At 44.0% G+C, this 15,792-nt stretch overlaps 2 long non-coding RNA genes across 3 annotated transcripts in view; one reads left to right on the top strand and one right to left on the bottom strand.

The window, feature by feature from the left end:
* Positions 1-12,617: 12,617 nt before the first annotated feature.
* LOC111254749 (uncharacterized) overlaps positions 12,618-15,792 on the bottom strand; it is a 4,991-nt gene continuing 1,816 nt past the window's right edge. The window contains exons 2-3 of the long non-coding RNA XR_002675164.2: positions 13,406-13,487; positions 12,618-13,013 (exon numbers count right to left, since the gene is read on the bottom strand). This is a non-coding gene — a long non-coding RNA (uncharacterized LOC111254749). The remainder of the gene's footprint in view (positions 13,014-13,405; positions 13,488-15,792) is intronic.
* The window catches only part of LOC147754474 (uncharacterized), a 4,844-nt gene continuing 2,059 nt past the window's right edge, over positions 13,008-15,792 (top strand). For both annotated transcript variants that reach the window (XR_015317088.1, XR_015317089.1), the window contains exon 1: positions 13,008-15,144. This is a non-coding gene — a long non-coding RNA (uncharacterized LOC147754474). The remainder of the gene's footprint in view (positions 15,145-15,792) is intronic.

Here is a 15,792-nt window from a genome sequence, read left to right as displayed (position 1 = left end):
TGCACGATGACGTATAACTACTACATAATAAATAATGTGCGTATCTGAGTTTCTTTACACTCTTCAGTTTATATTACATTGTGTGTTGTCACGTTCACGAAGTACTTATCTATCGTCACGTTATTCATCGAGCTTCGAATGCGTCTGCGGGTAAAAAAGATTAAATACACTGTACTACATATATGGGCCTTTCGTGAACTGTGAAAAGCCCTATAGGACAGTCCATATCTCACAAACACCGCCATCGGCTCCCAGCTTCCCTCTACAACGAACTGTAACACCGCGACTTACGACTCTATTTGGCAATGGTGATAATGCAAGCCACTGAGCCCAAATCCCAAGGCACTCACCCTCCTCGGTGCTACGTTAACCGACTATAGCTAACCATTGCAATAGGGATATATGGTCAGCCGCCCAGGTTACACTTGGAGGATATTCGACTTATATTAGGCGCTGGCCTTTTTTATGATGTAATAATGTCTCTGAATACAGGCAGCATGCTATGTGCGCCCCCCGTTAGAAACTTCGTGGAAAGCTTCCATTTGTGGTACTTTGAAGTTCTATCTTACTCCGCTTGCCCTCTGTATCTTCCTTTCGTTCCCCTTCCAGACTATATTTTCGACTTTTCAATTTCCAGTTCACACTGCTGTTACTACAATCCGTTTCCCCTCGAAACGTCTTCTTTAGCCCTTTTTAGTTTGCTCCCCACACCCAAGGCCCATGGCCCAAGTCTTGTTCGATATCGTCGCTATCGGCATCATGTGCCGGCTTCGTACTTCCATCAACGACCCATCGCGCAACTACAACTCATGGCTTCACGTGGAAAAAGGGAACTGCGCAACAAAGAGGAAGAATCAAACGCTGTCAGCTTGAACGTTGCCGCGACGGCGGCGAAGGCAGCACCATCGGTAGTGGAACTGGTGCTAGCGGCAGCGGGCGCCGTGGAAGCAGTAGCACCAGCAGCATTCGCTTGTGCACTCGGTAGGCACAAGATCGCAAAACGAGAAATTTGACTTTAAAATGGGATGCAAAATATAATAACTGCGAGTTCTAGCAGTCTTTCCTACTTCGACCGCTCGGACTTCCGCTTGCCGGACTAGCTACCGCTGTTCCTGCTAGGAAGGCCCTCTGTCGTTTCGTCTGTCTATTCGCACATCCCCTTTTTAGTACCCCCCACCCACTCTCTCTCTCTTCTTGAGCTCAAACGTCGCTAGCGAGCCGAACGCGTGCTCGGCTGGCTGACTGGCTGTCGACCGACTGAACGAGCGCAGTATGCACTGTTTGATAGCGGTGATGGTAGCAGCGTGACAATGGTGGTTGGAATATATGATCTGGCTTGTTCGTCAAAGAATGGCTGGCTGGCTGCCTGCCTGCCAGTTATCCATGCCATCCCCAAAAGCAGATCTACCCTTGCCTCTTTGGGAGCGTTTACACGGACCTTTTCCCCCTCCCCCTATAAACCCCTGCCATCTACAGCCCCCTTCCCACCGGTCTTCACATCCTCACTTTGGTTCGCCTCGTTCGTCATCGTCATCTTCCTAGCAAAGCAAACGCAAAAAGTGCTCCGATGAGATGCGCGAGCTTGCTACTGATGTGTGTGCGTGTGCGTATAGGCGTTAGGAGTATGTTTGTCTCTTTCACCTTCAACGCAAACCGTGGAAAGGACCGAGTCTGCCGAACTCATAGAAACCGCCAGCAGTTAGAGCAAGCGTGAACGCTTGCAGTCCTGAAACGATATACATTCACCCAATCTTCTCCAACGCCGAGTAATCTCTTCCCATCTCTCTCCTCAAACTTGCCTTTACACGAAATGTCGGGCTCCATCACGCAGCCTCCTAAACGGATGCCGCTCGACCACGAAAAAGAGCTAGCCAACTCTACCCTTGAATTTGGCCCGATAAAGATCGATCATGGCTGACTTTTTAGTCTACGGTTGTTAATACTCTCCTTATTGTCTTGCTAATAAAAGATGGATGAACGCTGCGTACTACATTATCGATACGATGCTACCATTGATCAATAGAGTCACTGAGGGTTTTTCCTACGATATGTATACCGGGTACATACAGGGTATATGTAATGTTCTCCTATACATTGAAATATTCGAATCCATACTCAGACGCTTTCTGCAGCTGTAATTGGCCCCAATTTGATATTCTATGTTTTTTTTCTGATTGCGTAATTATTATTAACCTGAGTTATTTTTCAAATGATTATAATATTTAAAGGCGTTTATACTGTTGTTTACCTGCCTGTTTATGACAAAAAGATATTCAACTTAACATGATAAATGTGTACCATCGACCCAATTACGGCTTCTTCAGTTTTTGTTGCTGTCATGTTACCGTATCCAACGAGTGCTGTTTAGCCCATAACATTTTGATCACTTAAAATCGTTCAGTTTAGAAGCTAACGGCGTGCACCTTTTATTATCGAAGTTACTTCTACAAAACAAAAGTGCGATGTTTACTAAAACGTATTTAAGGATAACATCCAGCATACAACTGCACTCTATTTCAACATACATTTATGCTAGCCCCGTTACCACTAGCGGCGTAGCTCAGTAGCACAAAACCCCGCATATCGCACGTGCTCATGTTTGGCGTAAGCACACCCAAATCACAGCGTGCATTTTCCTTCTAAGAGAATCAACTATCGTACCAATTTGTGCTTCCTTTGCAGATTTTTTTCTGTTTTCCCTCTTTCTAAGCGCGTTGAATGCACCTGCTTACGTTTCCTTTTTATGGCAGAAGCTAAGCGAGGGCCATCAACTTCGCGACCTAGTTTTCCATTTTGCCTGTCGCAATTTGTGTAGCGAGCATACTGCCGGGGTCAGGGTCCAAGTTAACCTTTTAACCTGCAATACCGCAGGGTATTGCAGGCGTGTTGTGGTAGAGGCTACCAAATAATCGGGGATCTGGCAGTGTCGGCGGCAGCAGCAACAGCCCCTATGGCTGCGCTGGCAGTAGCAGCAAATGCAAAACACGAACAAGCAATGCAGATTTTCTGTCGGGGCCATCAGAGCTGTCTTTCCGGCGAGTGCGAGGTCATGGGTATCTTCGTATTTATTCTTACTATGCTTCTCATCTGCCAAGTTCCCTCCCATTATGCGCCAAATAAACTATGCTCCGCCCCACACATAAGTAAACTCGCCTGCTACACCTGATCTAAACTCGATCGTAGAGGCCGCAGTTTGATTGAAAGCCTCATTTTGGTCGAGCTAAGGTCTCCACGTCGCCTGGCATCAACAAACGGGGCAATGCCTTTTCCTCTGTGTGTGTTCTCCCTGCAGGCGTAAAAGACGTTGTTGAACGACCCCTCTATGAGCCTGCTATAGGCCTTTTGGCTGTGTGCATGGGAAAGGTTACATCAAATTAGGTCTGTATGGTTATGCGCCTCATATATAATAATCGGTAAATATGATCATATGGTTTCGCTGGTCCCCCCAAAAATCGGCGTTTGGTCATCTTTGTCTTACTATGATGTTGAGTTCCAATGGGTCCTCTTATCGGTTGCATGACGTCGTTGTTTTCAATGCGAGTCGAAGCCCAAAATTAAACGTTTTCAACAGCGTAAACCTATTACACATTAATGTACGCGCACGTTCCCCTAAAACGTGGGATATCCAAAACAGTGGGTCACACAGTATCGATCGCTTTTCCAGACGTTACTATGCCACCTCCTTATCGCGTGCATAAAACACAGGTAGCATTGAGATACTTAATAGCACTAAGTTAAACTTATATCACTGGCTTGTACTGCCTCCAATACGGTACTCATTTAAAATATCTCCGATTCAGTGTGGATTCCACTATCCCCCAATTTTACTAGAAACTGTTTCTAGGTCCATAACATGGCCGTGTGAATATGCACTGCGATTCGTATGACAATGTTCGCAAAGTGTTCAAGTGAGGTTAAGAGGAAATGCCCAAAACGAATTATTTAACACGACTACAAAAAAGAAACGAAAACTTTACGTGTTTTTTTAAACCAGACTCTCTTCCTTAATGTACATCAGCTAGTAACTGGTTGACCCAATGCTAGTTAACCTAAATTTGCCCCAAATAATATGAAAGTCCTCACATGATTGTGTCGTGATTCCAGTCAAGGAATTGACGTTTTGCGGATACAACACTTCGCAATAAATTACAGAGCAGGGAATGCTATTACCTGCCGTCTACGTTAATTGTTTTGCCGTTCATTTGTCTTGCATGCGAACATAATTTGGATTCTCGTAGAGCAGAAAGGTTTGCAGACGGTGGCGACAAATGATGAATTAGCAGACTTTGATGTATGCGAAAATTAATAAAAAGCTTCTGAAAGAAAATCGCTTTTTCAAAGAACGACCACGATCAGCAACCGTGACACAATTCCCCTTCCAATAACGAACTAGGCTGGCCAGTTTGTTTCGTTACTGATCACTAATACGACTATACTTCGGCAGGTCTCTGTGCACTTTAGGATCTAACACGCAAACGCTTCTGTTGGTACCAACTGTGACCTCCCGCCAGTTCTGCTCTGTCAGATCTTTGGCAGCATTTTGTCGTCTGCGTTGCCTCTGACGCTTTGACACTCTACAACTTCTCTCTCTCCCCTTCGCGTTCTCACGTTTCGTATCTCCTGTTCGCGTTCTTTCTTTTAGTTTACTCAATGCTCTTGCGCCATTGACATTCAGACAAGCGCGGCAGCAAACAAAAAATATTAAAATTCTGCTTATTCGAGCGCAATCTCAAAGCCTCAATCCATAGCTGCAACGAGCAGCAGCATGATTAAGCCCCATCGCCTCGCCAGCAGTGGCTCCATCTGCCGGCAGTGCGGTGAAACAACCATCTATCTCAGCAAGCTGCGGCTAAAGCACGGGCGAAACGGCAGCCGTAGTAGCAACGCTAACTGCGGCGATGTGACGTTCTTTGTTCTCGTTGTTGTTACTGCTGCTACCTTCAACCCTCAATTTTAATCCTTATGAATGTTTGCCCTTTGACTTGTATCCACGTTTCTCCTGTGTGGTGCCCGACCCAACTCCGTTACAACTCTTCGCTTGCATAGCATTCCCTTCCCGCTAGTATCCGCTCGGAATATTAAAGAACACCAGCAATAACAGCGGGGGCACAACACGCAAGAGTTCAACTAAGTAAACAAGAGTAAAACAGCGACACAACGGGGCGTAGCTGTTGCAACTTGTCGACAGTAGCGCCGACGGCAGTGGCAGCAGCAGTGAGTGAGCGCGCAAGCGAACACAGGGAGCGAGGGGCGGAGGGCGTGAAACGAATATCACCACTATACACTCCCGTGGACCCTCATTTGCCTCGAAAGAAGAAGAGGAGAAACTTTAACAATAACACATAATGCTTCGCAAGCTCAACGAAGTAGTTCACTGGCCATTGATTGAACCAAGCCGTAGTGTGAGCTAGGATTAGCAACCTCGCTTGATTTGTGCTGGTGTTGCTTACGACATGGCGTGACGACTGAATGCCGATTCCACGACCGCTGTCTCTCCCGAGGCACGCAAGCGAAAGCAGAGCGTCGAGGAGAACAACAGTGTCCAAAAGAATGCACACCAACGTTATAGCTTCTCTCGCTAGCTTACCCCTTTGCGCCCAGTTCTATTGAACGCTCCTCCAGGAGGTTATTCCTAACTCAAAGGAAATCAACGGCAACCTCATTACATTTTTCCTGCGCTAGCGGCTACTGCGGGCACTTTATGCCACGACGACAGAGTTGACAAGCAACGACTGACGGTCGACAGATAATAAATGCAGGAAAAGCCACCCGTACGTAAACATCCTCTAGAGCAAAAACAACAAATTTTGTGAAAACATTAGGTAAATACTTTACATCTGGTAATCTGAAGTACAAATTGCGTCAAACGTACATGCAAGGTCATGCAATGGCAATGTTAAGCAAATAGTTACTTGCTGTTACCAAGCATTACATGAGAGATATTTATCGCGAATGTTTGCGTAAGTCTAGGAGCTTCTAAGACAGTCACCTTTACTTTTATAGCCAGTCATACATAACCTTAAATGCGCCATTACGCCCTATGCCCTCAGCGTGACTTAAGGGCCTGCAACCTGACACACTCTGTAGAGCATAACTTAGACTTGAACCTATCTTCGATGGAAGTTCAAAATCTCTTTTTACTGTTCTGATCAAATAATCAATTTCAAGCGTTCACATCTTGTATCGTCCTCACTGTGTGTCCTTCTACAATGAACCAAATATATCTTTGGTTGAGACATTGAGATACAATTTTAACACTTCATATATATATATATATATATGCAACTCTACTTTATTAATTAAAGTAGACCAAAATAAACCCGTATACATTATATTTTGTCACACGATATATGTCATATGATCGCTTATTTATTTGACTTTTCAGGAAGTCTAATGTTTTCGTTAGCTCGTCGTTCTCTCCCCCATTTATTCCGTTATCCGTTTCGGTTTTCGCAAATACGTAAATGCCTTCTTCGACTTTCCTCTTCCATTTTTCCTCAGATCAGTGACGACATAGAAGGCGTAAGCAGCCGGCGCAAATTTACACTACAGTAAGCGACCGGGGCGGAAAGGCAGACAGACCAGCCGAGTTGTGGCCTTTCATAGCTACGGCAGCTGTAGTGACCGGGCGGCAAGGAAGGCAAATGCGAAAGTGTGCCTGTATGCTTAAGTGTTCCGGAAGTGTCTCCCCAGTACGCGCCAATCATCAGAGAACCCGACTGACTGACCTCGCCGGCCGCTCGTCCGTTCCCTCATTCGTCGTCCTAGGTTACAACGGAGAAATGAAACAGCGACAGACTCGACGATTACCACTAACTGTAACCCTTTTCCCTTGTCTCAGCTGTCACTGAACCTACGACCGCGACTGCCGCGTGCCTGCTGCGTGCGCGGCTGGCGATGACTCTAAGCATCGTCACTTCGTCGCCGCTGTTTCGCTATGTTTCTACGTTTCTCTATGCTGTCGTCCTGGATCCCTTCGACGAACCATATTTCCGGATTTTGGCAGGCAGCGACAACACACACTTCCGGATGTCATCACGGTTCCATCTGCTACCCAGCTGCCGCTGCTTGCTGATCGCTGATCGTACTCATTCCTGGCGACCAGACCAGGGTTTCGGAAAGAAAAAGTAGAAGAAGAAGAAAAAGAAAGAAGGTGCGAGAGAGAGAGAGAGAGAGAGAGAGAGAGAGAGAGAGAGAGAGAGAGAGAGATGACGGCTGAGAAGCGGGCGCACGGCTACTCTGCCTCATTCTGCGCTTGACACACATTTAGTAATGTGGTGACTTGCGCAGTTCTAACTGCAATCAGGCCTGGAATGACGCCCGGTGTCAGTAAGGTTGCCAGAGCAATACACACACATGCACATGCATATATAAAAGAAAACGAATTTACACTCATGGGAATATACAAGGTATCAGAGTTTGCTTATACAAAACGCTAAAGCATGCATCACTCTGTTCCGCACACCTGCAAACAATGAAGATAATGATTTTCGTATTGTTTAAAACGACTGTCGTGCCTAATTTAGCCGGCCTCAGTCGACGTCGTCATCATTCTGTGACTCGATACCGACTTCGTACTGTCTATGTACATCTTGGTAAAACTTGTTGCATATGTTCTCCGTTCACAATACGATATGTGATATAAAGGTACAGATCAACTGATAGATGGCGCCTGTATATTCGTACACGTTCCAGATTCTGTTTACGATTTTCAAATCTTTAGCACGTTGCTATATCTTGCCACAACTGCAATGTACAGCGATCGTATGAAAAAGCGGAGTGGCTGTTGCAGTAGCAACAATACTGTGCCAACAACAACGACTGCAGAAATGGGCGTGTCGGTAGTAGTAGCGGCTGATGCTGCTATTGCCAACGCACATTACCGCCTGGGGCGGCACAGGTCTACACCGTACAAGAACCAAGCACAAGGTGACTTTTTCTGCCGTGGACCTGGTCGAAAGAGGCAACAAGTGAATTGTGCCTGGGCGATCGTTAACTAATGTTCTGTCTCAGATTAGCCTGATATAGTGCACTGACTGACCAGCTTGTTGTTGGTTCGCTGCCGCCCCCGGCAGCCGGCCTGCTAGCCATCCGCCATGTTCATGTTATCCATTGCCAGAGGGCAACGCTCTTTTACGATAAGCCAATGGCTCGTTAGATAAGATACGGAGACCGACTGATTTGAGTCGTCCTTAGCGTAAGATTCTTCCTATACCCCCTTAAGCGTGTTCTATCCAGCCGCACCCTCAGTCGATGAGCCCACCCTCGCGGGCGTTGCCCCTTTTGCAAGCAAACAATGGATTACCTTTAGCAGCTGTGGCGACTGGACAGTTTCCCGTCCCATGGTACTCTAAAGCAGCTCAGAAGAAGCTAGGCGTGGCCAAGCCTATGCGAGAGGGGATCGAGTGAGACAGAAACTGTTCACTGGCTTTCATCGTCGATGGCGGCCAGAGAAGGTAGTTGAGAAAGTGCCTAACGTGAAACACCGCCACGACTGAAACTGCCGGAAGTTGTTGTGGCTGTTGATTGTCATTGCTCGGTTCGCTGTGAGCCGATGACGCCTAAGAGGCCATCGTCATAGCCCTGTCATGTCGCGGCAGCGATTGTAATTGCTTGCAGCGCTCAATGCGCAAAGTCCCATCGAACGCGCTGAAAGTGGAGTTCCTCGACCGCTCCTTGCAGGTTTGTCGGATTTTTTAGCCACCACAAGCTTTGCCGTGCTTCACTCTTTCAAGTTTTGTCTTCCTTTTCCCCTTTTTTTTTCCAATTTTTCGCTTGCGCCGTTTTCCGTGGGCAGACTCGTTTTATCCCTTTCTCTCTTGCTTTGTACTCTTACTATGAAAGCAGTCAGATCCTCGCCTTCGCGCCCAGTCATCTTCCTTTCTCTTCCGTAGGCAAAAGTGGTGCCGCCAGTAAGACGACCGATACTGCAGAAACGGCCTGCCGTAGCCCCTCTAGCAAAAACTAGGCACAATTTTTTCCCTTTTCCCCATTGGCCGCGGTCTGGGCCACATGCGACAACCGCCACTGACCAGATGGCGCCAACGATAAAGAATTGATAATACTCGTAATGATAATGGCCATTTGTGCGCAGCGCTTGCCGTTGCGCAGACTTCTTGTGCTGTCAAGAGAGCTCGGTGGTGGCGGAAGCGACTGCTTCTTCGTAGTTCGATGGAGGTTTCTCTTTTTTATTTTGAAGCCAGAAGGGACGGTGAACAAAGGACAAGAGAAAAATGGGCTTTTTTAGCCAGTTGAACGGGCACGATGACGAAATTATATCGTATTAACGGTGCTCATCGATGTCGTGGTTGTGGCTCTCAGGCGCAGGGTCAAGTGATGATTTCCTGCACTCTTCAATTTGCTTCGACGATATTTGAGGCTAGCTCTGTTTATCAATATGCGGGATGTGCATGGGATTAGTTGGCAGGCCTCGATATACCCGCTAATCACTGACAACCAGGAATCCACTGAGGGCTTCGTTAGAAAATATTGTTCCCCGAAGCATACTCTCATGAAGCTTAGTTCCTTTTTGCTTTGAAGCGAAAAGCTTGGTGGGTTAGATTGACTTACCGATTTGTCGAGCTGGCGAGGGTAACGCAAGGCAAAAAGCAGGACTGATTTTCGGGGTGCTTTCAACAAGTCGGGATAATATATCTCAATCCCTTTTGTAATGATCATTCTTACCCCCCCCCCCCCCGCCGACATCCCTGTCCAACCCATTTGCGGCACAGCCGCTAGGGGTGATCAGTAATCGATTATGGGGCAAAGAATAAACAACAGCACATAAAGAATGTTCGGCACACTGTATTTTAGTTAACTCTGTTGAATACTTTTAGTGGCAGAAATTTTTCGAGTATAAGAGCTGATTTAAAATAGCTGACGCAGATGATATGTCATGGCCTTAACAAATACTGCTTTTTAATGTATGGTGTAACCGCACAACTCGTGAGACAGCCCATTAACAATTATTTATAAACAAAAAAACACGATTCAACGGTACGAAATGAGCAGGCATTTTAATTAAAAAACAAAATTAATATAATCAAACGAGTTAAATGAACATGTTACATAAGACCAACATAATTAGAAGTAACATTCTAAAATTGCGCGAAGACCATATATATATATAAGCACGGTTAGCATGATCATAATTTTTGCTTACACCAATATATAATTTTAATTGCCAAAAGATTTACCGAAAAAAATATATAACTTTTTTGCCTGAAAATGATGATGATGATAGCATTGGGTTATTGATTCATAAACACAATTCAGCATTTAGCTTGGTTCCGTGGCGTACTCTCGGCCTTTAAAAATTGTCTAATCTTATCGGTCGGGTGATGGGAGCTTTTGCGTCAGACCTAACTACCCTATAGGACCCCTTCATTCCGTCCACCTATATTAGAAGATTTCCGTCAAGATATGCTTTTATATTATGACGATAGCGTGCAGGTACTTCATCCTGTAGGAAATAAAATTTGTCATCTTCACTGAATTCGTCTCGAGCGCGTAGTGGGGCAGATTTTTCCAGTGGGTTCAAGTAATAGGCACCAATCACTGTCTTGTTAAAGACGAATGATACAATCAATTTTTTGCTTGAAACTTTTGCGTAACCCGCCTAGAGCGCGGATTTACCGTTGCCCGCTAGGTAGAATTAAACGCGCCACTCAATTGAATTTTAGCCTTATCACTCCAAATAATCGAGCATCCTATCGTACGCGAGACTGTTCTTTTTTTTTGATCCGGATCATCCTCGTTCGGCGGACATTTACATAATACCATAAAACTTTGTAAAATAGATTTTCTTAAGAATTCGTCTTGCTCCTCTCCGCTTATTTGAAATTGATTATGCTCCGGACATTAGAACTTTCGACGGTGCATAGATTTCTTTGAATACCGGGCATATACACAAAGTTGTGCATTGAAATTTGTGACAATTTCTCTGGGCTGTCTGTCGCAGTCGGCATACATTAATTTGCTATACTGGGTACCGAAATATCAATAATCAATTAGGTTGTCCTGCTAAGCTCATCTGTGCCTTTAGTACTTATTGGCCGTTTTAGACCGTTGTATTTTTATGACGTTTAGCCTGTTATCAGCTTTGAAGTAAATTTCGTTGTAATAAGTTTGTGAGTATTTGAGCTACTTTTCAATGAGTTTACGGCTACAGATACTAGACATGAAATTACGATTAAAAAATCGTTTGCGGAATCTACGAAACAGGACTTTTTTTGAGAAGGACTCCTGAGCAGCTCAGAAAATGTATTAAAACTCAATAATGGTTAAACATCACCGCCAAAAATAACATCTCTAGCACATGCAAGACTTGGCTGGCCGGCTGGCTGACTATACCGCAGTGAACTCACGGGCCCTGTCAAATCCTTATAGGCCTCTATGCTTAGTGTCGGGTAGAGTGAGTTTAGAGCTAATTTCCGCACGTTTAAAACTTGTTACCAAGTCATCTATGTGCAGTGTTAGCGTTGTACGCCAGCTTCATGACGCAGGCATAGAATAGTAGTTGTTGCCTATAAAGAACGCGTCCGCTTTTATTTATATAGAGTAAAACTGTAGAGGTACGCGCTTCTTTCGTCCGCAGCTAATCAATATATTCGATGATCTACTTGTTAAGAAAACGTGAAACTAAGACACCGACTAAACAATAGCAAGTAGCTTTGTGGCAGCTTTAAGATTGACACCCACGCATCAAACGTAAACATCTACAAGTTACAGTCGAAGCAACTTTGAATAACTTAAGCAAAAACATACTTCAGTTAGCGAAAACTGTTATTTCACGACATCATTGTCAGTCTTTTGTATGATGGCAATGAAATGGTTATCTGTTTTATTACACTCGGAAATAATGCGTTTTATCGGGAAACGTTTCGACTTCCTTTTCCCGGAAGCACAACGACCGTAATCAGATAAATAAAGCCGGTGACCAGTTATCGACAGGCAACAGGTGAACCTAGTGAAAATTTTCAAATGGCGAACCCTTTCGCTCTCCCCTTTCTCTTTCTCTTTCTCTCTCTGTCTATCGATGCTAAATTTCTCATAATCACGAACAGAAGTAATAGCAGCAGTTGGGGAAGTACTACGGGTAGCACGATTTCTTTGTTGAACGAGGCTAAGTATCTGTAAAAGCGCTACGAACGAATGCAGCACGTTCCATTGTTATATTCGTTCGTTGTTATTGCTATTACCTCCATCTTTCTATGTATATATGTAATTAAGTTAAATGAAATTGTATAAGAATAATAAGACGCTAAACCGACGACGACGACTCGTTGGAAAGATCAACAAAGAACGACAGGCGGAACAGTGGGTAATGCACTTGATAATAACCGAGCAGCGCTTACGGCACCCGCGTGTTTGCTTTGCATTTTCCTATCCCTGTCCTGATGCCACAGCCGACGATCGTTATGGTGACGAGAAAGACGGTACCAGTGATGGCGATGATGTTGCTCTAACTGGTTTTTATTTGATTAAGCATCAACGTGTTGTAGAAAAAGACAAAAGAAGTTTACGTGTCCCAAAAAAAAAAAAAGGTACCAAATTGAGTTAAATTGTTGTTGGTGGAAGGTGAATAGTTCATTTGATATACTTAATGGTCCAGCATATATGTGCATGTCTATATACCTTTAGTGAATTTAAGCGCATATTATTACAAGTCGTTATTTATAATTGTCTCTAATTCGATTAGCTGTAGGATCCGTAACGGGTATCTCAAACTGCGATGATTTCAATGACCCAGTAGGTCTATCCCATCGTCGGATCGCTGAGGGCCATCCAAATGCTGCCAAACCAGAGGAAATTTTTACACGCGGTAGACTTTACATTGGACCGATAGGTTTCAGTTGATTGGTCGTTGTTTGCTTAAAACGTAGCTCGATGTCTTGTGAATGACGTTTTCTGCAAGCGTCGCACTGCAACCTGCCTGGTGCTAGGAGCCCCTCACGACACCAGGCTGTAGGTTTTAGGTGGACAACGTAAATACGCCTCTCAGTTGAACGAATCTGGAAATTCATGAAGTCTTGCAATGCAATTGAGTCCCATCAACTATACGAATGAACAAACTTTACTAGCTGCTAGTCCTAAGTTTGCGCTAACTTGAAGAATTATTTCGAAATACAGGATTCGTTCCATAGAAACAGCTCTAATGAACTAGGTTTTACAATGTGCAATTCATACAGTTTACGCAGAAAATAATTTCACAAATCAGTCCTGTCGAAAGGTTCGTTTACAGTTTGGCCGTCTTGGTAAGAACTGATCGATTGCCTCGGGTAATTGTGGGCCTGCCAATTTCTATTCGACGGGCCGTTTATACTGTTGCAATGCGTTCTTGGTTTTGCCACTATAATCATTTTTTGTCATAGTAGGTATGATTTTTCTTGCTCGGCTAGCATACCCGTATAGGACGAATGCAGCCATCTGGCTGTGGGCTAGGACACGACATCTTGTTAGGTTGACACAAATATGCTCGATGTGCCCTAGAAAAAAGAAGGCTTCTTAATACATTTCCGTGATCGCGAGTATGCGTCTTTGTAGGCGAGAGCTGACGAAAACGTTTACAATGAAATCGCTATGTACGCGGCAGCGCAAAAGGAAGCCTGAGTTTCAAAGTCAGTGATCAATACTGTCCCCGTGTAGACGAATGATCGAGTGTATAACGTGTTTAGTTCACACGGTGCAAGTCACTTCTATTCAAATTCATAATAAACATTTTCGGAGCAACAGGTTGGTAACTAGGGCCTATGATTTCATTAATCCGTATGATGAACTAGTCGATATATATATCCGGCACCACATTTGCGTCTGCTAGTGCCTTGGTGAGTCAGAGGTGAGGAGCAAAGAAAGGATCTGTCAAGGTGCAGCTGTGAGTATATCGATTTCGTAATTAGCCGTCGTAGCAACAGAACAGCTGCCAGGTCACTGTCAGATACCAAAAACTTTCCATGCTGCTTTTTTGTATTCCATCGGTTTGGACGCCATAAGGCGCTAGGAACTATGCACGATAGACGTAAATCATAATTTGAATTGCGCAATAAATTGTACGCAGTCAACAGACCCTACTCAAAAGCAATAAAGAACATCGACCTCTATAGCATTTTAATTACATCATAGTACATCCGAGATATACGTAATAATATTATAATCGTTCATTTATAATGCATCTTTATGTTGAAACATCTGTTGGCGGATATCCAAACCTTGATGACGGAAATTGTAAACATCTCAGCAAGTCTTCCTTACTGAAAGGAAGACCGAATAGCTGTATTATCGCCGTGAGGAATCGGTGTTGTGAGCATGTGGTAAAGTCCCTTTCAGGTGGCACTAAGCACCTAGGATTTGTAAACAGAATTAGGTCAGCTATGATAGTGGTATGAATTGAAAGGAAGATATTCTTCGTTGCGTAAGATAAATACCCAAGGGTGGCTAATTTTAACAACGTAAACATGTTTCAAACTTGATAGACGATCAGAAGCCGAGCATTTGCTGCAGCCCGGTAATAGTCTACGTCAACGGATAGCGTCTCCGTATGTCGTAACAAAAATAAAAACAAACTTCATATGAAGTTCGACAATTATTTTCATTGTTATACTTCAACGTTTGTTAGGTACGTCTGAATACGAAAGTTTCTGAATACGTCTTGTTCACCGGTCCGAAAATCAAGGTCGTTACGCTGTTGGTTAGTTTACGAATTCTGTTATACCCTATCTAAGATCAACCAATGTTTTTCCTTCAAAATCCGCTTGCTGGGCCTAGATAGGCATTACTTGTTGTAACTAGGGCCTGCTGATACAAAGTATGTCCACATACGGAATTAAACGTAAAGAAGCATGTGTCTTAAGGTTTAATGATAGGCAACCACATTAGTTAGTGTGTTGTCACGGTAACGTATATCCATCAACAAGCAAGTTAAGTAACTTGATTGGAATGAGATTACGCAAATGTAGCACTCAGTTGACGAACGAATCGATTAAAGAGAAGGGATATGTTTAAGTTTCGAATCATCTAGATCATCTGAATGAGTCGCTTACATAGGACGCTGGCGATCGTACGCAGTTCTGCGGGTTACATATGTGCATGGCACGCTGAAAGCCCATGCGGACATAATGACTACGCAATTTCACTTAGATTTAAAGGGTAAGTGTAACTTTGTGTTTGCATATTTAACTTGACGATACAAAAAAGCTTGTATTGAAAGGGCTCAAACAAGCCGTCTACGTGGAGGATAGTTGACGAGGGTTCGAATGATATGCTCGTTAGCTAATAAATAATAAGCTAATAAGACTTGAAAGACGCTAGAAGCACTGAAGATTATCACGGATTTTGTTTACAACATGTGTAATTTGAATGCCGAACAAGCCGAAGTTTTATTATGCCCGGGGCATTTGTTAAGTCGTTCGAACAGCTGAAAGTAGGAGTTACTAACAGCGACGATAACAAATGTAACCAATCTCAATAAAGTGGCACGTGCATTTTTCAAAATTTCTCTGACGCGGAATCATCACAGAGTGAGTAGATATGATCTGAACTTTTAAATCTAAGTAGATTACGAATATTTACGAGGTATCTATCGAACTACACGCTAGAAAAGTAATCTGTACTACTGGCTGATACAGGTCGACGGAACATCGTTCCATAGGAAATAAGAATAAACCGTGGTAAACCTCAATGTTGACGTATGTCCTAGGTCCTGTCGACGATAATCACTCTGTACACAAGGAGGGTTGCACCTTTTTTCTGTGTGTACAATACCGCAAAAACGCTACATGTTATCTGTATATATAT

The sequence above is a fragment of the Varroa destructor genome, unplaced genomic scaffold (genome assembly GCF_002443255.2).
Source record: "Varroa destructor unplaced genomic scaffold, Vdes_3.0 BEIS01000007.1, whole genome shotgun sequence".
NCBI classification, from domain to species: domain Eukaryota; kingdom Metazoa; phylum Arthropoda; class Arachnida; order Mesostigmata; family Varroidae; genus Varroa; species Varroa destructor.
The sequence above is the reverse complement of the archived record's forward strand: the minus strand, read 5'-3'. Positions and strand labels throughout refer to the sequence as shown.